The 24,381-nt window shown below is 43.4% G+C and overlaps 1 pseudogene; it reads right to left on the reverse strand.

The window, feature by feature from the left end:
• Window positions 1-4,279: 4,279 nt before the first annotated feature.
• On the reverse strand, window positions 4,280-7,288 carry LOC124106164 (ras GTPase-activating protein-binding protein 1-like; annotated as a pseudogene).
• Between the last annotated feature and the right edge of the window lie 17,093 nt (window positions 7,289-24,381).

Consider the following 24,381-nt stretch of genomic DNA (forward strand, 5'->3'; position numbering starts at 1 on the left):
TAATTTATTTTAATCACTCCGTACTTTTCAATATTGTGGCTCTGTCATTTTTATTGATTCTTTTTAGTTATACATATAACATTAGGATATATTATGACATAACCACAAAAGCATGGAATACAATTTGCTCTAATTCAATTCCAGCACTTACCCCCATTCTCTCCCCCATTCCCGATCCTTGACTCTACTATTCTTTCTGCAATTTATTTATAGTTTTTTTTTTTAATTAGTGTTTTGTGGATATGCTTGATATTGGGATTCACTGTGTATACTCATGTATGTACATATGAAAGTTTGGTCAGATTCATTCCACTGTTCTTCCCTTTTCCTATTTCACCCTCACCCCCAATCCCCTTCCTCCACTCTGAGGATCTTATTTTGATAAAATTCCCTCTCTTTTTTTTTTCCTTTCAGTCTCTCTCCACACCCATTTTGGATTAGCTTCTGCATATCAGAGAAAACATCCAACCTTTGACTTTGGGGACTGGTTTATTACACTTAGCATGAAAATCTCCAGTTTCATTCATTTACCGGAAAATTCCACATTTGCCAACCTTGGGTAACATTTTAAAAATCATTACCAATTTGATATGTGAAAAATTCTCTCTTATAATTTTGATTAATAATATTTTTAAAATCACCAGCCTGGTTAAATTTTTTTCTATGTTGATTGGGAATGAATATTTCATTTTTGCAAACTTAATTGTCATGTTTCCCTTGTCCATCTTTCTTTTGGTATGGGAACCCCATGAAGTTTAATACACTGGGTTCATGCTTGGCTTGTCACCTGCTGACAATGTTTTTTGGGTCACAGACACTCTGAGGGTTGTTCTTTTATTAAGACACTGACATCTAGGTTGCAAGGCATCTCTTAGATATATTCCTTGCTAACTTTGCCTTACAAATGTTCTTGTTCACTACTGAGCCTGGGAAAAGGGATGGCCCCAAGGCTCAAGAATTCTGGAAGGATTTTAAACTGTCTGATTTTTAGGATTAACAACTAAGAACATAAACATGGATCACATACCTGAGGATGACGTGCAGCTGGTACAGGATAGGTTAAAATCCTATCCACTCTGGGTTTTAATATATATATATATATATATATATATATATATATATATAGAGAGAGAGAGAGAGAGAGAGAGAGAGGTTGCTGCTCAGCCTGGAAGTACAGAAAAACCAGGGCTTCACACCTTCATCCGATTTTTCCAGTGTTAGGTCTTCAGATCTATCAGTCTACAGTATTTAGACTTGGGGTGTGGGGGAGCTGGGCTTAAGCTGCAACAGAAAAGATGGCAAAAATTTCTCTTTTTTTCCAGTACAAAAATATATATATATATATTTAGACAGGGTCTCACTAAATTGCTGAGGCTGGCCTTGAACTTGGGATCCTCTTGCCTCAGCAGTTGCTGTGATTACAGGTGTGCGCCACAGATAGTGTGCCTTGTTTGTGCTTAAGTATTGTTAAGTATTGTGCTTTGTTTGTTTTCAAGTATTGATTGCTATTCTTGAAAGATAGCTTTACTGGTGACACAGTTCTGCACCCACAATGGCTTTCTCTCAGTGCATTGGAGATATCATTACTAGTGTTTCCTTGTTTTGTTGCAATTTGATAGTTTGTTCCCATGGCATCTGTCCCCTTTGACTTGAACCCTTGGTATGTAGTGACACAAGGAGTAGAGAACAGCAGTGGGGCCAGAATCATGCTGGGTCTTCCAGCCATGGTAAAGATTTCAGATTTTACTCTGAATGTGGGAGCTCAACAGAGTACAGTTCTTTGCCCCGTAAGAGGTAGGAGTGGGCATTGGGGTGTTTGGGACAGTTGGTGGAACCGTTCCAGCCATTCTAGTACCAAATGGAAATGAATTTTTAGTGATTTGCTCTTTACTATGTTCCATGTCGCAGATTCCTTCCTTTGATTCAGAGACAAAATTAAAAGAATGTTTGCATTTATGAGTAATGCTTCTAAATCCTTTTGTATTTAAGAATGTGTGTGTCTATTTTGAGTATCCTGATGTGGATGTCACAGGCTTGCTGTCCTTGCTGTTCTAAGTGTTTCGAGTACTGATCCCCAGGGTGTTGGCTTTCTAGTTTGAATGGGGCTAGAGCGCCCCGGGGCCTGCTGGGAAATGACATTTTGGATGTGCTGTTTTAGGATATAATAGCTCAGAAGAAACACCTGGCAGACAACCAGGGATGGCCAAGTTCTTGTTTCTTTTATGGTTTGCTCTCAGAGAGCAGCCGTGCTATGTCAAGGACTCTAATAACTAAAAAGCAGTATCTGTCGCCTTTGGCTCTAACCCCGGCTGCAGTTCTGACCCCAACAGGTCACACAACTGGTGCTCCTTTTTGGTTTTTTTCAAATGAGGTCTCCACTGTGTAGTAACCTCCTTTTCCCAACCTGTCAGTAGTCTCAGGAAAGTATATTCAGGATTGAAATCCTCTATCCCTCAGTTTCTCCTTGCCTTTCTTATTGCACCAAGCCTCCAGCTTGGAAATGAATTTTCAGTGATTTGCTCTTTACTATGACTATTTATAATGACTGTCCATGTCACCTAGGCAGCTGGACACTGTTCCCAAGGACGTGGTCCTAGTTATGCTTACATCCATATCTAGTGCCCAGAACTTCTTATGATCAAGAAATTTGGGGGGTCTGGGATTATGGCTCAGCGGTAGAGCGCTCACCTAGCACGGGCGGGACCCGGGTTCGATCCACAGCACCACATAAAAACAAAGGCATTGTGTTGTGTCCATCCACACCTAAAAAAATAAATATTAAAAAAAAGAAATTTTTGCCATCTTTTCTGTTACAGCTTAAGCCCAGCTCCCCCACACCCCAAGTCTAAATACTGTAGACTGATAGATCTGAAGACCCAACACTGGAAAAATCGGATGAAGGTGTGAAGCCCTGGTTTTTCTGTACTTCCAGGCTGAGCAGCAACCTCCTCAAAGCTTCTGGCATCACAGCCCGGAGAGGAAGAAATGCATTTTTAAGACTGTCAAACAGCAAGGCAATAATGGTGACAATCATAAAAAGAAAATCTGGACTTGGTTCCAAGGTTTTCCAAGTTTCTTATGCAGATGGCACAATGAATGTGTGGGAAACACTGATTATAATCTCCAACTTATACAAAAGGTTAGAGGAGACACAAACACCAAATCTAAAAGTCCAACTAGAGAAGTTGAGTCTGTCTAAAATACAGCCTTAGGAGTCCCTGGGAATATTTAAAGATGAAAGCAAAGCTCTTTCCAGATGTTTGCCCAGCAGTTCTGAGCGTTTCTCTAAAGGGGTCCCTCCCACCTTTCCTACAGCAGGATGGGTACTTTGGATTAACTTTACGGAGCCAGTTTTGGTCTTGGAAGACACATTATGCTTCTTGTCCTTTATCTCCCTAGAGGAATGTTGGATATCAGCATTTGTCAATAAAATGTATACTCTCATTCTAAAACAAGCTGGCTTCCATCATAGTTCTCAGAGATTGGAGTAAGCCTGAGTGATCCAGGCAGCTCTAGAAGTATGTCCTTAAATGTTCAAGAAAGGTTCCCACAACAGAATGAAGGAACAGGGTGACAGAACAGCATGGAACATGGCGGGGGGGGGGTATCTTTTTTGTAACTTCACACATGCTGGATGAAATTCCCATGCCTGACGCCATTCCACAGGCATGTTCAGATTACAGGTTGGAGCATAAAAAGGACAGCTGTGGGCATGTACAGTGGAATGCCAATAACCCAGCCCCCTGTCACTCGATTGCCACTAAGTGACATTATTGTTGAGATAACTTGAGTCCATTCTAATGTATTTTATTTTATTTTCTATTGACACCTTTTATTCAGTTTTTAACCACATCAAGGAGAATCAAATGTCCAATTTTCTAAATGGCAATTTTTCCACATCAGAAGGTTGTCATAATTCTCAAAGAATAAACAAGTTGGATTTTTTTTCTGCCTCCAAAATGTTTATCGAATACTGTATTTCTCACAGGCTTTGAAACACTTAGAAAATACTTAAGAAATATTCCGATGAACGAAACATAACAAACGTCAGTAATAAGCAAGACATATTCCTTTGGGGAAATGGCTGTTTAAAAAAACAACAACACAGTGTTAATTTTTTTTTCTTCTTTAAAAATTTGTTACTCCTAAAATAGCACAAAACTGGAAGTGAAGGACTAGAAGGCCAGGAGAGGAAAGGAGAAGGGAGGGAGCACACACCATTAACACAAAAAGAAGTAAAATTGTACAAACATAAGCAGTTTATAAGACTAGGGTCATCTTACTCCGAGATAACAAGACTGGTTGAGAAATTTACCATTCTGCAGAAGGCAGGGATTTTATGAAGATCAGTGAAGATTAATTCACAGCCTTGGAGCAAACCCCCTCCCTCTCCAAATCCTGGTTTCTTCATCAAGTCTCCATGGGCAGGGCTTCTCATTCCACCACCCCGCCCACCTCCAGGGCCTTCAGGACCTTGCAGGAGATTATCTCGACAGTCCCCTTCCCTGGCAGCTCGAGTCTTCTTCTCCACATTCAGCAGGACTTCACCTCTGAACATGGTGGGCCTGTCACTAAGGACCTCTGAACAAGCTCAGGATCATCAAACACAAGAAAACCAAAATTGGGTAATTTTCCACCACAATTTATGTGTAGCTCCATGACATTCCCATAATTTAGAAAGAAATCCTTACGTTCTGATTTGTTCACCTCATGAGGCAGGTTGCCATTTGAAGAGATGGTGACCGTCAGGGTGTCTCATAGTTCTTCGGTGCTCAATATCACCTTGCTCACCAGCCTCACAGATTGGTTTGGGTTCCCTCTGAGGAGGAACATCTATTCATTGTTCTTATCCTCTTTGACCTCTCTGAGGCCTCTGTGGTAGAATCTGAGGTTCAGGCTCAGGCTCTGGATGGGCTGTGAAGCTGGTCCTTTAACAACAGAAGGTGGTATCCCAGGAACAGGAATAGATCCATTTGGAAGAAGGTTCTTACTGGTCACAGATGACCAAGAACATGTCCTCAAGTCTTCCTGTACTGTCTGAGTTGGTCTGTAGGTCCTGGAGAAGGACTCCTCTGAGATCCTCAGGAGCGGCTTCTTCTAATACCGTCTAACTTTTCCTCTTGGATTTCAGATTTCAGATATTACTCTGGTTCAGGTTCAGGATGACGCTCTGGTTCAGAAACAGTCTTCTCTAAATGTTCTTCCAAGTCATTGCTGACAGTCTGATGGTAGAACGTTCCAGAACCATCAGATACCACCTCAGGTGTCTGCTGCCTTTCTGCAGGTTCCTTTACTTCTCCTTGATTCCTCCTGAGTCTTGGTGACAATACCACCAAGGAACTCATGGTGGTGTCTAAGGTATTATGAGCCCAGAATTTATTTGCAACAGAGCACTTAGGAGCAAGGACAAACGTCTGCATGAATCTCCACAAAGCCTCCTTGTTGTTTGATAGCCTCCCCATCACCTGGACCACCACACGATCACTTAGAGTAGCATGGGTATCAACATGGCAAATGTTGGTGTGGCCTTGGTAAAGTTTTGTGTCTTCACTTTCCTGTGACTTTCTTTCTGTCCAGAGACTGCATCTTCTGGCTTTCCATTTGAATCCAATCCCCCATGGACATGGGAAGAGTTCTTTCCATAAAACCTATGTAGCATGTCTAGGGCCTGGATTCAGCCATGTGTAATACTTTCTCACAGATTCCCATCTGACCAACAAGGGACTCTGCTTCCTATAACCATTGCTTTGGTCAATTCAACTTGTGCAGCTGAGCAGAAGAGGAACAAGCTTTGCCCCACAGCACAGAAGGTGGCAGAAATCTCCTATGCAAGTGTGTCTGCGCATTCTAATATATTTTTTAAAATCATTCTGAGGGTCTGGGGTTGTAGCTCAGTGATAGAGCACTTGCCTAGCACATGTGAGGCACTGGGTTCAATCCTGAGCACTGCATGAAAGAAGTAAAATAAAGGTATTATGTCCATCTACAACTAAAAATATTAAAATAAAATAATTCTGAAACTTTGGGGCAAATCCTGTACACTCTATCAGTTAATGGTTTAGGGTCTCTGGTTTCTCCCACTTTGTCTTGATCAAGGAACAAAGGGTACCTCAACTGCTCTGTGACCTGTTCAGCTGCTGAGTTTTGCAGCAGACTTGAGCCAGCCCCTATTTTAGACTGTGACTCAAAATGAAAAACAAAAAGGACTGGGGATGTGGCTCAGTGGTAGAGCACCACTGGGTTCAATCTCTAGGAACAAAAAAAAAAAAAAAGAAGAAGAAGAAGAAGATATCCATCAATGGCTGAAAGGATAAACAAAATGAAGCATATACATACAATTGAAGATTGAAGATTTATTTAGTCTTAAAAAGGACGGACTGACACATGCTACAGTGTGAATGAACATTGAGGATGAGTACCTTATATGTATTAGCCAGGATTCTCAGTTAATCTCATAAAAAAAACACCTTCACAGAAACATCTGGAATAATGTTTGGCCAAATATCTGTGACCCAGGCACATGGACATAGAATTAACAATCACATTATGTTGAGTAAAATGAGCCAGTCACAGAGAGATACTGTATGAGTCCACTTATGTGAGGTCCATACAGTAGTCAAATTTGTGGGGACAGAAAATGGAAGGGTGGTTGCCAGGTGGGCAGGGGGAAGTAGAGAGATAGGTAATGGGTACAGAATTTCAGTTTTGCATGAGGAAAAGTGTTCTGAAAATGGCACAGCAACATGAAAGTACTTACTGAACAGTATGCAAAAGAGGGGTTAAGATGGCAGGTTTTGTTAAGGTATGTTTTACTACAATTAAAAAGAGAGAGAGAGAGAACAGGGAATGTTCACCATTAAGAAATGCCCATATTTGGAGGTGGGGAAAGGAAGATGAGCAAGTTTAATCAAAGAAGTAGAAAGAAAATTACCCCTGGATCAAGCCCCAGAACCCAAAATAAATAAATAAAAATAATAAGTAAAAAGGACTTACTTATTGTTTTGGGTTCTGGGGATTGAACTCAGGGGTGCTTGACCACTGAGCAACATCTCCAGCCCTTCTCATTTTTTAATTTTGAATCAGAATCTCACTAGGTTGCTTAGGGCCTTGCTATGTTGCTGTGGCTGGCTTCGAACTTGTGATCTTCCTACCTCAGTCTCCTGAGTCTCTGGGATTACAGATTTATTTTTAGATAGGGTCTCACTGTTATGCCCATGCGGCCCTGAACTTGGCATCTTCATGCCTTAGTCTCTGAAGTAGCTGGGCTTGGAAACAACTCCATGATCATGAAATCGACACTTGTGCCAATTGATTCATTTATCATAATAAATAAATTGGCACAAGTATCGATTTCATGACCATGTTCTGAGGGCTGTGAGGACCCTGGGTGGCAGCATTCAGTCCCTTTGACCTTCTGGGTCCCCGGCTTCTCATCCTGACCCCGAACTCAGATCTGTGTTCATGGACCTAACTTACTATTCTATTCTGTCAAATGTGAGCCTTCTGTGAAATAATGCCTGCGTGGCATTGCCCTGAGAAACCTGCTGCCCAGCCACCAGGCCTGGCTCGTGTCACAGACACAGAGATCTGCCAACAGCCCAGATGGCAGGGTCTCTGACCAACCTCCTGACATTGAAAAAGGCTGCTAAGAAAGGTCTTTTGCTGGGAATGTGGGGTTTCTCTCAGGAGTTGATTTGAAATAGATCATCAAGCATGGAGAAAACCTGCTTTCTGAAACCACGTACTGGTTAAGTTTGGATCTTAACCACTTCTCAGGGTGGTCCGCCCCAATCCTTGCATAAATACCTCCCTTGAATGTTGTACCTGAGGGAGAGACACAGCTCCAAAGCAGAGCAAACCTTCCTTAGCTCCAGAAACCTTGAAACCCTCTTACCTGCTCTGTGCAGTTGTAACCTAGGCACAAGCAATTCAACAGCCAAATGATAAACAAGCTATGAATGCCAGAGTTTTCCCCCAGCACTTATCTACACCAGTGACTCTCAGGAACAGTAGCAGCCCCAGGTAATGTGCTCTCAGGGGCCACAAATCCGCCTTGCCTTCCTCTAACCTGCCTTCCACACAGCCACCTGAGCGGTCATTATAAAACATCAGGTGAGCATGGCCCTGTTCTTCCATTATTAATATCATTAGGATACTCAGGACTAGCTGCCACATTGGGGAAATGCCAGTTCTCCACACCTTAAAATATAAGTTTATTTCTCATTCATGGAAAACCCTTCTCCATCTACTACTTATATCACATGGAAGGAATGTGTTCCCCAGGTCTGTCATGGAGGGAAACAATGGCCTTTGACCACTTTGTCACTTTCACTTGCAGTCCATTGGTCTATAACGCCTTGTAGCCAGGGGGCAGTGGAAGTGTTTTGCAAAATTTTCTACCCAAGTTCAGCACCTCTCATGGCAGAGAAATATAAAGGCAGTTTACCCCCAGAATGTCTGCAGGACTATCCCAAAGGGGGTTCATCAAGGCCACCCTTTCTTAAAAAGTATTCAACAGCTCAGACTTTGCATACTGCTCCTGGTTATATCCATATTTGTTTTAGTATGAAAGTCTTTGTAACTTTTGGGAAATACCACCTGATCCATTGGCTCTGGGGAAGCACCCTCAGGTGCTCTCAGTTTCAGTGCATGGGGCTGGAAACACAGATTCAGGCAGTGTTCCTTCTCTGCCTGAAGCCGTGATGTGTGGAAGATCCAAACTGAACCAGTACGTGGTTTCAGAAAGCAGGTTTTCTCCATGCTGGATGATCTATTTCAAATCAACTCCTGAGAGAAACCCCACATTCACAATGAGGGGGTGTGGTATTACCTTTTGCTTCTGGGAGATGTTCCTTTAAGTGGGTCTGATTGCGGAGAGGCTAAATCTCCTCTGTCCTATGACTGAATGACCTGTTCATCTTCTCTCATCATTTTAGGGAAATGTTTAAAGTTTTTTTTTTTTAACATATATAGACAGATGACTTTCCTAAATGTCTCATGTTAATGAACTAAGTCTTTAAAAACTACTGTTCATAATAATAAACATCCTTTCTTTGTTGGGATACATATGTGTATGTGTATATAAGACATATGCAGTAAGACTTCACGATAATGCATTGCACTGTGATAGGAGTTCCAATAACTTTAGGCTCCATCAACGCCTGGTGGAAGCTCTTATCCTGGGTGGGAGAAGAGGAAACAGGGAGGGCAGAGGGAGGGCAAGTGGCAAAATGGTAGACAGTGGTCTCTCGGGGTGAGAGGCAGAAGGTAGGCCTCTGCTTTCCCCAGTCTGTCATAAGATCCAGAATTGTCCCAATCCATTTCTCAGTTGGACCTCATGGCCAGAGCCCTCGGCTGGGCTGGACCTGCTGAGCAGCTTTGCTGCAGTTAAGGCCATGACTCGATGATGCCGTCCTACCTCAGCCAGGATAGAAACTTCTGCTGGGCTCAGTTGTGTGAAAATGTACTTAAAAAAAATCAAAATCAACAGAAATATATCTACTACCTACTTAAAAAAAATAGAATACCCCCTATCTTTAAGTCCTCTGGATTCTAATTACATCTTCTTTCCTTCTGCATGAACACAGCCATTCTCCTGAATTATATGCAAAATTTCCCCTTGCTTCTCCACAGAGCAGTACTGCATTTGTACATATTCCTATAAATTATGTTTTGTAGAAGGCCATGAACTTGGACTGACCACCTGTACTAGGCACAACAGACAAAACCAATATAGTTTAATCATAGTAACTGCATTTTAGTTGGTTGTAGAAGGTTCTGTAGCTAATTAACTCATTAAGTTGTAAAGCACTGACTAGTTAAGCCATAACCATCTTGCTGGTTGATTGACAAGCCTGCAGCCAATTAAGTTGTTATCAAAGTCTCTCCTCTCTTTCTCTATAAATGCTATCTGATCACCGTGTGGGTTGGAGTTCTCAGGACTGCTCAGGGAGTGGTTTGGTTCGTGGGTCATTTTTTGTTTTGCTTGGATAAATTGTAAATGTAATTGGTTTAAGGAATCGTCCCTCAACAGGTATGTAATCAGCAGGATCCAAAGCAGAGTGGCAGTGACTCCCAGTAGCACTAAGGAACCAGGAGTCAATCCCTCTGGGCCTAGAGCACTGTCTTCTTGCTGCATCTGGGATTGGTGGGTAAGTTTTCTCCTGGATTCATTTTCTGAGCTGTCTGGATTTGTTTGAGCAAACTTCTTGGTCCAGACGGGGTTGGAAATTTGTGACAGAGACAGGGCTGGGTCCTGTAGGGAAGTCTCAGGTGTCTGTGTCAGATAGCAAAGGAACTGTGTTCATTAGGAACATTGCTGGCTCTTATGAAGAGGCTTTGTGTGTCTGACTGGGCTCAGTAGGAAGGAAAGTTTGCTAAAAACAGGAGTCGTGGCTCTTCTGGATCCAGGGAGTTTAGAACTCCGAATTCTGGAGCTCCACCCAGGGTTAGCTTATGGTGTGAGAGTGCCTATCCTTGGATAGCACCAAGGATTGGTTTGTGGAGGAGAGGGCATGTGACCTTTTGAGGGTTCATGATGGTTGCAGAGTCAGGAACTGCACTCGTTCAGGCCTGCGAATGCTTCCATTTGAAACTCTGCCCAGTTACATGCATAAGAATTCCCAGAGCTAGGCACAATGGCACACGCCTGTAATCCCAGTAGCTCTGGAGTCGGAGGCAGGAAGATCACAATTTCAAAGCCAGCCTTAGCAATTTAGCAAGGCCCTGTCTCGAAATAAAAACATAAAAAGAACTGGAATGTGACTGTGATTAAGCACCCCTGGGTTCAATCCCCAGGAAAAAAAAAATTTGCCAGAAGCTGTGCTATTTTAGAAAAATGGGTAAACCTTACCAGAAATAATTTGGAGCATTTTCTTTTTTTCTTTTTCTTAGTGCTGGGGATCAAACTCAGGGTCTTGGGCATGCTATCTAGAAATATTTTGGAATTACAGTGGCCACAATGAGTGCATTTTTTTTTTTAAGAGTACATTAGAAAAGGAAGGACCAAAAATTCTACAGAAGCTGGGCATAATGGCTTCTGCCTATAGTCCCAGGTACTGGAGAGGCTGAGGCAAGAGGTTCACTTGAGCCTACAAGTTTTATGCTATTCACAGAAACAATGGGATGCATTTTTTTTTCTTGTGGTACTGGTGAAATCCAGGGGGGTTCTACCACTAAACTATACCCCTAGTCTCACTACATTGCTCAGGCTAGTCCTGAATTTGCCATCCTCCTTCCCCAGCCTTCCAAGTAACTGCGATTACAGGTGTGTGCATGGGGCACAGCTGGGATGCATTTTCAAATGATCACACACAGGCTTTTAGAAGCCAAAATGGGCAGCGTTATGGGGGAGGAATCACTTTTAGAAGGTGAGCTCTTAGGCCATTGGGTTTGCTTCTTTAACCACCTTTATGCCCTGGTTAAGATCTTTTATTAAAATTTAATTAAAATATTTTTATTTTTTTTATTTTAAAATTTGTTCTAATTGGGTATACAGGACAATAGAATGCCCCTTGACATACTGTGCACAAATGAAGCACAACTTCTCATTCCTCTGGTTCTACTGTTCAGATCTTAAGCTTGGAATGATAAGGAGAGGCATCTTTGTCTGGCATTGGAAGTGCTTCGAGTGCCCTGTCATTGGCAGCCCTACCTTGAACTCGCTAAGTTGGGTAATATTGGCTGGGCTGGGAGCTGCCTGTTTTAGTTATTGTGAGATGTGTCTTTAGTGAAGTAAATTGTACCTGTGGAGAAAGTCTCCCTTTATAAGGTCATCTCCCTCTGAACCTGGAGGAGAGTGAAGAGGCGGGGGCTCAGGTGTGCGAGGGGACCCTCCTTTGACCCTTCTGTCCCGGCCAGGCTTCCTACCTGGGCTTTTCTTGTCTGGGCAGGTAATGGTGTTCAGACCTGAAATCTCATTTAGAGTAACAATTAGGCAGGTCAAGAAAAGGCACGGACTTTTGACTCAAACCCCTTTCTTGAAATGAGTAAATGGTCAATGGTAAAGAAAATATTCTCAGAGCAAATGGTTTTTGAGAAAGATAAACAGGCCCTAAGGAAAAACAGATGGTTTGTAACAAGATCCATCTGGTGGTGGACTCTCCATTCCTGTGAGAGGAGTTTATCTTCAGAGGATTGACAGTACCTGAGACCCTCTGCAAGAGAATGCAGGGGAACTCGAAGCCTTGTATTTTGGTGTTTTTTCAAGTGCCTTTAATCTCAAGTAATCATACATTAACCCAATATATTTTGAAGTGATATTTCCCTTTGTCCTTTAGTGTGCGTGTATGCGCACATGTGTTGATAATCAAACCCAGGGCCTTGCTTGTGCTGAGCGTGTCTTCTACCCCTCAGCTACACCCCTAGCCCTGTGGTTAACTTTTAAAATGTGTAATTAGAATACATTTAAGAACAAGTAAGTCAGGTGAATGTAAATGATGGCTATTTGTAGATCAGACATCTTTTTCAGCAACTTGAGGTTTTAAAGTTATGTTGAATTAAGTGGTAGATATTTATAAAACATCTGAATCATTTTTAAGAGAATTAAAATACTAAAACTTGTAGAATCCACGTGATTCTGACTAATAGTAGATTTCCTGATTACCTTTGTCAATTGGGGTAATCAGGAAATTACTGAAATCTAGAAACTTCTGAAGAAAACTATCCATTATTTTTATTTAGGAAAATATGGAATGTATCCTGACTAGTTACAAAACCTTGAGTAATGACACATGGTTGACTGAAGCTGATGATAGTGCCGGGCACTTAGCAGATATTTGGCCATCTTTGTATAGAATGTTCTAAAAGAGCCAGTATATGACGATCTGATATGACGATCAGATGTGGTTCCCTCCCTCATGGAGTGTCATAGGACAAACAGACAATTAGCAACAATATAAGAAAGTAGAAGGAATTAACTCTGAGTACTACCAAGAGGCTCACCCACACACTGGGTCCCATCTCCACATAGATGGATTGTTGGCTTGAACTCATGACAGACATTTTTTTGTTACTGTTTATTTAGTACCAAACATAGTGCTGGTCTCCGTTTGATGTTCAATAATGAATAAATTCTGCAAGTAGAGAAGTCTGTGCTTGTGCAGTATGAAAGCTAGTTGTATCAGGTTCTGCTAAAAATGAAGGAGTTGTTGTAAGGGGAAACATGTTTCTAAAGGTTATAAGATGTTTGTCTACTATGTCCTGTCAGAAAGCAAGCAATTTTGAACTGTTTTCCCTAGAAAATAAGGTTACTAATAATTAAAATAATTATATAGTAATTAGAAATAGTTCCTTATGAAGAAAAGGAAGATTTGTCAGTTTAGCTTCTTTTCTAAAAGCACTTGGAGTGAGCTACAGTCCAAGAGATTTTTTATCATCTGGGAGATGGTTAATGGGAAGGACTCTGACAAGTATGAGTTTTTTTTTTTTTTTTTAATAACTTGGAGATCATATCATTGGAGTAGGTAAGAATTCTTAGAACTCTAAAGGAGAGATTGATTGTTCATAAGACTGCTAATCCAACATCAGGCAGAACAGGAATTGATTGAATACCAGGAAAATGCATTCTCAGAGTTTTGTGCTGGGTTAGCCAAGGCTAAAATAGGGGAGATGTGCCAATCAGATTCCTTAAGCTTGATTCAAATCAGAGTGCCCATGGTGGCCTGTTTAATGGACAGTACTCAGAATGGGCTCTTCTACCCTATTGGCAGGGACTGGAACAAGTTCTCCCTATTCACACTGCAGAAGCTTTGTGATCTTGAATGTTGGGTCAGTATCTTAGAATATAAAGGAACTTTTCTGGATTCCTAGAACTGTACACCTGTTGGAGAATTTAAGGTAAAGTTCACCCAGGAAAAACTTCCTCAGAAGCAGACAATATCTTAAGATGTGGACAGCTTTCCTCAGACATTGAAATTAAGCTTCTCATAATGAGACTTGTAGACCTGTTTTTATTTTTTTCCTTGACAGGACTAGACTCTCTCAACAAGACACATTCTCACCGCATGCTTTAGTTTAACCCAGTTATAGGATGCTAGATTACTTACTTGCTAAATAGGAAGGGCTCTGTACAGTTGCCAATAATTTTTGTTACACATGGGTAAATACATTAAGTACTATGGAGAGTTGGTTTTAAAAACTGGTTATTTAGTTAAAGCAGATGGACTCCTCATCTGGCCCATTTTATGACAACTGGGTTTTGGTTGGCTTGGTGCATGGGGACCCTGGCTAAGGCACATGCTCCAGACCCTTGGTAGTAGTCCTAACAGCAATCTTCCAAGTGTGCTGTATTCTCTGAGGCTTCAAAGCCAGGGCACAGACATCTGCTAAATGCTAAGTGGTATCTCTTCAGCTAGAATGACAAGAACTCAAATGAGTCATGAGGACACAGTAACCAGTGGATAATGCATGGTGCTGATGCCCTGGGTTTTTGGTCAAACTCCCACTAGATGAGAACATGACTGAAGGAGGTGGGATGGGGATTGTTAGATAGTATTTTTAGAAGGCCATGGATTTGGACCAGGTACCTACCTACACTGGGCCCAACACACCAAACCAGTGTAGAGTTTAGTCTCAGTTACTGAACTTTGCTTGGTTGCAGAAGGCCCTGCAGCTAGGTAAGCTGTCACCAGTGGACAGCCTGGGTGACTAGGCTGTAGCCGGTGACATCATTCTCTCACCTGTCTTCTATTAATTCTTTCTCATCATGTTGGGATTTCCAGAATCTGTTCTGGTTCTGGAAGTTGCCAGATTCACTATTTGGTTTTGTTTTGCTCAAATAACCTAATTGGTTGAAGGCATTTTCACTTTTAATCTCTCTAAACAATCTATTGTTGAGAGTGGCCTGTCCCCAGTGAGGTGAATGAACTGACACGGCATATGCGTCCCTATGACAAGTTCTTCCGCTCATTTGTGTTTCACCTATTTTCATTGTGCCCTGGATTTGCCAAATGATCTCTTCTACTGTTGAATGGCATCAAGGTTTCCAGTCTGTGGGGTTTTGTACAGTGTTGTGTGATCAGGGATGTTTGTGTCTCCCGGGGCCACAGGTATGAATGCTTCTCTGAGGCAGTGGTTCTCAAACTTGAATGTGCACCACCTGGAGGGCTTGCTGAACAGATTGTTGGACCCTGCCCCAGATTCTGGCTCAGTGGCTCAGTGGGTCTGGATGGCTGGAGAATTTGTTTCTAACAAGTATCCAAGTGACGAATGCTGCTGGTCTAGGGACTGCCCTTTGAATGCCACTACCTAAGCACACACTGGGAACATTTACTGGGATGTAGTGTATGTGCTTGTTCAAACTCTATCAGGTAATGCACAATTATTTTCCAAAGTTGTACCAATTTATACTCCTGCCAGCAGTGAAGTGTTCCTTTTGCTTGAAATCCTTGCTAATACCCGGATATTGTTTAACATTGGCACCCACCTTGTATGTGTGAAACGGTATCTTGCTGTGACTTTGATTTGCATTTTTCAAATTATGAATGAGGTTGAACATCTAAGTGTTCATTTTGATATCCTCTTCTGTGATAGACCTATTCACGGCCCTTTTGCTATTAGGTGTCTAGTCTTACTGAGTCGAGGGAGGAATCTTTTTAAAATCTGTTCTGAGCACTGATCTGTGTTGGCTAGGCATGTGCTTTCCGGTCTGTAGCTTGTTTTTTTTTTCATTCTGTAGGATGCTTGTGAACAGAAGTCCTCAACACTGACGCAACCAGGCTCATCAGCATTTCCTTTATGATTCATGCTTTGTGTCTTATTTAAGACTTTCCCACTCTGAAATTTTAAAGTGACTTTCCCACACAGTATTCTAAATGTTAACGTACTTGCCTTTTAAGAAATTGGTTTTTGAGTAGGAGTGATATCAAGATCCAATTTCACTTATTTTCCGTCTTATGATACAAGGATAAACTCTTATCAAGCACCATTGAATATTCTACTTGCTGTCTCTATCAAAACTTTTCTTACTGGTATAAGTTTGGTTCTACTTAAAGTGATCTAATAGAACATTCTACCAATTAGCATAGCATTGTGCTGCCTTAATAGCTTACAGAGTAGCACCTCTGCCTTACTCTTCTTTAGGAAGAGCTTGACTGTTCATGAACTTTCACTTCTCCATACACATTTCAGATTCAACTACTCTAGTCCCATGAAAAACTAACATATCACAGCCTTTGGATTTGTTTGGATTATGCAGATTGTTGTGGGGAGAATGGGCATTCTCATGATCCCGAGACTATGTAAGGACAATAGTAAATTGGCACATATTTCAGTTTGTCTTAATTTTCAATAGTTTTGTGATTTTTTTTCCTTTAAAGACTCTTGCATATCTTGTGCCAAATTTACTTGTTTTGCTGTTACAAATTATTTTTAATTAAAGTATATGCCATGTATATATTTTAAAAATTTTTTTATTTAGTTGGACACAATACCTTTATTTTATTTTTATGTGGTGCTGAGGATCGAACCTAGGGCCTCACACATGCTAGGCGAGCATTCTACTGCTGAGCCACAACCCCAGCCCCTGCAGTATACATTTATAAAGCTTTTAAATATTTTACACACTATTTTAGTTACAATGGGTTTTATTTTATTTGATATCTAGGAGGCCATTTTTTTACTGCAAAACTTTGCATGACAAACATTGAGACAATGAAGTAATAGTAGGTCTCTACCATGTCAGTTCAAATTTGAAAATAAATTTCCTAAATCAGTTCTATGATCATTTTGACAAAATTTTTTTTTTCCTGAGAATTGGCCCAATATAGCTTCCCCTTCCTTGTCAAAACAAAAGGGAGGAAGCAAAAGTAGAGTCATTCAGTTTTTATTTGATGTAGATTTATTAAAAATGTAGGCCTAGAAAACCAAATATCAATAATGGTTGAATCTGGGAAAGGAATGGACAGAACTTTTCAGAACTTCTTGTAATTCCTTCACTCTAAATCTGAAATAACTTCCAAATAAAAAGCTAAATCTTCAGGAATGACTCAAGTCATGGACACCACATGCAGATGGCTGCCTCACCTTCTAAAGGATTCCTTCCTGATCAGGAACGTGTCACATCCATGACTATTTCCCAGCCACAGTTGGTGGGGTGACCTGAGAAAGTGAACGCGTTGGCCTCCAGCAGCCCACCACTCATGACCAACAGGGCTGGACAAATGGCAGAGGCTGGTATTGGGAGGTGGTGATCTGGGAGGCGGGAGGAGCGGCCACGTGGGCCCTGAGCACAGCGCAGGTGCAGAGGCATAAACCAAGAGCAAGCAGAGGAAGCCTACTGGCACAGAAACTAGGAGCCTAGAGCCAAGCCACATTAGCATTCGTATGCTGGGTGAGACCCGTGGATTCCTGGAGCTTGGGTTCCCTTGAGCTGATCAAGTCCCAAATCACCTCCAGCCTCTACACGTCTTGAGGTCAGGCTCCGTAACAGTTTTCTTTCATGGCCCTCAATGCTCCCCATGAACCCTCACCAAGCTAGTGGGTCTTCATTCCACACCATCAAAAGTGACCAACTAAGCCGGGCCTGGTTGTTCATGACTACAGTTCCAGCTTCTTGGGAGAATAAGGCAGGAGGATTGGAAGTTTAAGGCAATGTAAGAGGCAAGACTCTCTCAAAATGAAATAGAAAGGAATGGGGATGTGTAGCTCAGTGGCAGAGTGTTTGCCTGGCATGCACAAAGCCCTAGGTTCAGTCCTGTGTGTGTGTGTGTGTGTTTAAAAAACAAAAAACTAGATTTCTTCCTAAAACCAATAATTTCCTTATAAAACTTGAAGCTATATGTGATCTTTAATGATTTTGTAAATATATACCTAAAGTCATTCATAAAGTTCTGCCACTAAGTACTAGGGATATTTACTGTATGTAACTGTTGCTAACCAACCAGATTGGAAAAACCGTTTTCATTTTAAACCATCCCTTTATTAAATCTCTTCTCTCCCCTCTCTAGCTTTCTTTACAAGACCAAGTTTTCACGAAGAACCTGAAGCGCCCACCACAGGCAGATGTTGGGTGGTCGGCTAGATTCACTCCTACCTCCAGTCATGATCTAAACTCAAGTCAGCCAGATGGCAAATGACTCCATGTCATAGCTACCATGTGCTATATCCTGGGCGAGTATTTGAACAGAAGCGTGACGGTCCCTGCATCTGCCCTGCTCTTCTGGGTTTGAACTTCCTACAGGGGATTTGGCCTCTTAGTTGAGAGCATCTGAGAGGTCATTACTTGTAGTCACCACCCCCAACCCCCAAAGAAACCGTAGGAGTAAAGAGAGGCGGTGAAGCCTGGTTCAGAGGCTCATACCTGTAGCTTCAGCTTCTTAGGAGGCTGAGGCAGGAGGATTGCTTGAGGCCAGGAGCTGGGGCAATATAGCTGGACTCCAGCTCCTTGTTTGTTTTTCATGTACCTTTCAAGACTGTCTTTTGAAAGGCAGAAATATCCCTAGGCTCTGGAATCGGCCACTGGTAATGTGAAAGGCCTAGCAGAGAGGAGCCTATTCCTGTGGACAGGGCCTGCAGGGATGGGTCAGGCCTCAGCACAGCCAGAGGGCTGGGCCTCCCCACCACCGGGCTGCTCTGTGAAGTTAGGGCTTCAGGCCCAGAATAGTTGGGAACGTTTGGGAAATTCATACTCTAAAAATATTTCCTTTCTTCACATAGGCAAGATAACACGGGAGTGACAGTGGTTTGCTAAGAACGTGTTCCGCCTTATGTAACGGGGGAGAAAGCCTTCTCATCCCAAAATAGGGCCGAGAAAGGAATGTGAATAAATAGCTCCAACAAGTCATTATTTACTCAGTGCCAAAGGCCTGGAGAACTTCTTTGTTCAGAGTCCTATCAGTTATTTCTCAGGTCTGACTGGCCACTGACAGGCCCATGTCCCTCTCCTGACAAAGGTTGATTTTTGAGCAGAGGTGTAGGGGCCACGGCCCAAGGGCAGGCAGGCGCAGAGGGCTCCTCCCGTTGTCCGGCTATGGCACCCTGGCTACACTGGATGGGTGCCACCACCATCTTGTTGTGCGTCATACACTGAACAGGGTGTGAGTCCTTCGGAATGCAGATGGAGCCGCCGGGCACCCAGGGCGTCATTTCTCATCGCCCACCTCCAGTCCTTCAGTGAGTCCTTCCCCTGCCACTTGCTCACTCCGTCTCTCCCTAGAATTGCTAAGGGGGGAGCCACTGCCTCTCACTGGGATGGCTGGTGGCTAATGGTCAGTGCAGTCCCAACCTTTCCCCTGCTGAAAACCTTCCAAAGTGCCTCTGCTTTCTGGGAACAAGGTCTGGACTCTCTCACCAGGTGGGCAAGGCTCCCACAGAGCTGGGCCGCCCAGCACCCTGGTGCCCACCTCCTCCCCTCCAGCTGCGCTGCCCCAGCCCTGCAGGTAACTCCAGTCTGGAGTGCAGATGCTCTTCCCGAAAGCCCCACCCTCCCTCCGCCTCTCCAAAGCCCCTTGCCTTGGGTGTCACTTCTTTCCTGAAGCCTCTGTGACCCAAGAAGGAGAAACGGGGGTGGGGGATAGAAGGCAGCCCATTTGAGGTGGCAGGAGGTTTGGGACCAGAGTCTCTGAATGCTGGATTCATCCATGTGTCCTCACATTAAACGGAACATACATCTGACAACTGATCATTCATCTATAACTGCTACTTTGTACAATTTAAACAATTTATGTTTATTAAGCAATTAAGTACCCTGTTGAATACTTTTTAAACATATCATCTAATCATAATTTTTTTTTTTTTTGAGATGGGCTCTTGCTGTGTTACCCAGGCTGACCCTGAGCTCCTAGGGTCTAAGTGATCCATCCTCCTGCCTCGGTCTCCTGGGGAACAGGGGCTATAGGCATATGCCATTGTGTTTGACTTTAATTTTTATAACAGCTTGTTGGGTATATATTGTTGTCCCCATTTGGCAGAGGAGAAAACAGAGGCTTAGAGAAGTACATAAAAACCTGGCACCTGTGGCTGGCTGGTAAGGAGGGCTGGGATCTGAACCTGAACTTTCCAGAACCAGGGCCCATGCTTTTATACAGCAGGCTCATGGCTTACACCAGCCAAAGATGGGCATCTGTCTGGCCAGTGGCTGCCCTGCATCCATTTAAACAACAAAAAAAATCCTAACCCTTAGTACTTCGGGATGTGACCTTGTTTGGAAATAGGGTCACTGCAGACATCAGTGGTTAAGGTGAGGTCCTAGTGGGGCAGGTTGGGTCCTGAGGCCAACATGACTGGAGTCACAGGAGGAGAGATCCTTAATGACAGAGCGGAGCCTGCAGCACCTGCAGCTCCATGTAGGTGACCAGCGGAAGCTAAGAGGAGGCAGAGGGCTCTCCCTCCAGCTAGCCGGGAGCCCAGTGGACGCCTTCATCCCAGACTGGAAGCCTCAGAACCACGAGTTGAGTGGGCCAGTTTGTAACACTTCATCAGGGCAACCCTAGGAACCTAATACCACAGCTAAAATTTGTTCTCTTAGGAAATACCTCTTCTCACAGTCTAAGCACCACAGACGAGAACCAGCTCACCTGCTCCAGCCCAGCTGGCAGCTCCTCTGGTGTGATCTAGCCCAGTCCTATCTCTGTACACCTCACCCACTCCCATCCCCACCTTGTTCTGGGTCAAGATGAGGACAAGCCTGTAAACTGAAACAAAACCCAAAGATTCCATCTGGTTTTGTATAAGATAAAACCCATCTGGACCCAGCCTGACAGGAAGAAATGTTTTTTGTTTGTTTTAAAATAAGCCTCCCTTATAGGCTCCTTCAGCTGGCAGCAGCAGGGAGCCCCTGAGTTAGTGAGGTCTTGGCCAAGTGGGGCCTGAGGGCCCTGTGCTGCTGGGCTCTGACCCTGAGGAACAGAGCCCAAGTATGGGTCTGCCTATTGGCTGCCTGCCTTGGCTGATGAGCTAGCCTGGGAACACTCCCTGCAGCACCTGTCAGACCTCCCAAGCTGCTAGGGGAAGAGTGCTGCAAAGAGGTTTGTGCTCACATGACCCAGATTTAGTGTATGTTCCAAGTGGCCAAGTCCCACTCCCCAAAGCTGCAGAAGGGCCACAACAGCTCTTTGTATTTAAGGAGCTGATATTCTGAAGTGTTTTAGTTCCTTGGTGCCCAGTGGCCCCAAATTAAAGAGGCTAGGAGATTCAAACACAGCAGTGGGCTTCTTTTTCCACAGAGGCATCCATTACAGAGTGCCCAGAAAAAAGGAGCTGGCAGCCAGAACAGGGGCAGTAGGTAGGATTATGTATGAGTTTGAAATAGAGTGGACAGTGGCTTCCCCTCTTGCATATCCTCCCCACCATTCCTGACAGGGAACAGTGCACAACAAACAAAAGCAAGGTGTAAGCTTCAAGTGCACCTGCCAGAGCCAGGAGAGGGCCTAGGGCATGCCAACTTGCTCCTTGGCAGCCACTTCTCTATCCTTTCCCAGTAAGAACTCCAGTTTACCGCTCTGGATTTCTTACTGTGTTACAGATATGCAACTGTCAAGTCTTCATCTTGATGTCCCCAGTGCGTTTGACACAGTGGATTGGCTCCCACCTTCTTGAAATATTTTTCTCTTGGCTTCCAGAACAGCACACTTACGGTTTCCTACCCCAGTAGCCATTCCCTCTGCTGGTCCTCTTGTCTCTGACTCAAACCCCTGCACTCTTCCCCATGAGATCACTTTTTAGGTGGTCTTAGACAGTCTCTTGCATAATTTATAACCAGCCATAACCTTTTCCTTAAACTCCAAACTTACATAACTAACCGCTTGGGTAATAGTTATTTAGTGCTATGCAACAAATTACTCCCAAGTCTAGCAGCTTGGAATTAATATTCCACAATTTCTGAGAGTTGGCAATCTGGGAACAGTCTAGTTGCATGGCTCTGGTCAGCAGGCGGCAATCATCCAGAGAAGATCCACTTCCAAGCTTATGCACAGGGCTCTCGCAGGAGTCCTTGATTTCCCACATTATGGGCCCCTCCCTAGGGTTGCTTGTGACAAGGAAGTTGACTCCTGCCAGGTGAGGGAGAGACCAAAACAGAAGTGGCAGTGTCTTTTATAATCTGATATGCCCACATTTATTACATATTCTGTTGGTCACAGAACAATCCTGGGACAATGGAGGGTGCAGGGGTATTGCAGAGGCAGGAGGCAGGGACCACTGAGTCACTGCAGAGAATGGGTACCACAGGGGTCTAGTTGATATCTCATAATTAACATGTCCTAATTCACAATCTCAGATCAGCCCCAAACTTGCTCTTCCCCATCTTTATCTCAGTAAATGACAGTAACTCTGTGGTTTAGGACCCAAACCTCCAAGTCATCTTTGACTCTTGCCCTTGTGGAACCCATAAACAAATTCTGTAAATTTTGCCATCAAGACACATCCCACATCTGAGCACTCCGACCCCTCCCACTGCTACCACTCCAGCCCAAGCCGTCACACCTCCTAATTTGCTTACTGCTTCCATCCCACCTAAGCAGCATATTCTCCACACAGTAGCCAAAGAGCAGGTTTTAAAAATTCTCTAGCCCCATTCAGATCTTTGTGTTGGCTGCCCCTTTCAGCTAAGAAAACAGAGCCAAACTCCTAAGGTATGATGTAATCTGGATCTTGTGCATCTGTCCAGCCTTCTTTCCTCCATTGGTTCCCTTCAGAGTTTGTGCCTGCTGCATTGGCCTCTCTGCTGTGCCTGTGCGACACCACCTATCCTCCCTGTTCGAGGTTTTACACTGCCATTTTCTCTGAAAGCAGCTCTCTGATATCCTTTCATAAGGCCTGCTGCCTCACTTTATTCAGGTCTCTGCTCAAACATTTCCACCTCACAAGCCAACCCCTCAATCTGAAGAGTGCCCTCTCCTCTCTTTCACAGGGTTTATTCTTGGCATCTCTCATAGTCACCCCCATGAGGGCAAGGCCTTTCATGTGTTCTGCTCATGCCAGTCTCCCCAGTACCTATAGCAGTATCTGGCACATAGGAGGCACTCAGTATTTGCTGGACTAATGAACGAAATATAAACATAAAGGCTTAAGGTTTAGTAATTCCAAGCTGAATTACTTTGGTGGTATAGGGATCCTTACGTGGAGGAGAGCCCCAAAGTGAGACCAATCCATGTTGGTGCCACAAGCATTTGTGCATCTCTTTGGGGCATAGTACAAAGCATATAGGAAGTTAACAAAACAATATATAATTGCTGTCCTCTTTCCAAGTTTACAATTTAGCAAAAGATCTGGAGTGTGTATATATTTAACCTTTCCACTCCATTTGCTTGCTAAAGTGTTAAAATCCACCACTACTCCCCTGCTTGAAACCCTTCAGTGTTGAAACTCAACACTGCCCTGAAGATAAAGCCTAAATTTCTTGCTAGGGGTTACCTGGAACTTCTTGATGTTGCCTCAGTTTACCATTTTCATTTCTTGCCCCTTCCTGCTCTGGACAGTACTCTCCATTGAAATGCTGGCTGCTTCCTAAACATGTACTTTCTCTTGTTTTAGGGTTTCTGCCCAGGCTGCTTCCTCTGTCTCTGCCACCCCCAGCCCTCCTGTCAGTTCACTGTGCTGCTTAACACACCTCCTGGCTCTCATCCTTGGGGGGGGGGGGGCTCTTTCAGCTGGTGGTCTCAGGTTCTTAATGGGAAGGCAAGCCACATGTACAAGTACTACTTAAATGTCCGCATGATCATACTTGCTGATGTCCCACTGACCAAAGAGAGACATGGCTAAGTAGAGATGGAAAGGGTGGAGACATAATCTTTACTTCTGATGGGAGCAGCAGCATAATCACAGCGAAGTGGGGCAAGCACACCGGATGGGAGAATTACTGTGGTTCTTAGCAAAGCTTTCTGTGCTTCCCACTCCTTTGCAACTCCTACTTCTGATTTTAATCCAGAAATCACATTCTCTGGGAGGATTTTCCTGATTCTCAGAGCCTGAGTGAAAACTATTTCTCAGAGACATGCCATGATTAGTATAAGGTATTCTATCTTGTCTCTAATTAACATACAAATGGATTTGATACACATCGGAACTCTCACTCACACCCTATGTTCTCCATTCTATGGCAATGTCTTCCCTATATGACAGGAAGGTCATAGAAAGGAGGGTATTGTAGTTTTTGCCTTAATTCCGAGTATGGTGCCTGATCCTTTAAAATGCCTGAAATAAAGAGGCACATAATGAAAATAAGGTAATCACCTTTTAAAAAGGCATAATGTTCTGAGACCATTGCTGGGTAACACTCAACAGGCTGCGTTTTATTTTGGGGGTGGGATACTGGGGATTGAACTCAGGTGCTTTCCTTCTGAGCCACATCCCCAGCCCTTTTTATTTTAACACAGGATCTCACCAAGTTGCTAAGGCTGGCCTCAAACTTGCGATCCTCCTGAGCTGCTGGGATTACAGGTATGT

Source organism: Marmota monax, unplaced genomic scaffold, assembly GCF_021218885.2.
Source record: "Marmota monax isolate L192 unplaced genomic scaffold, Marmota_monax_Labrador192_F-V1.1 WCK01_AAM20220418_F8-fsc00034, whole genome shotgun sequence".
Classification (NCBI taxonomy): Eukaryota; Metazoa; Chordata; class Mammalia; order Rodentia; family Sciuridae; genus Marmota; species Marmota monax.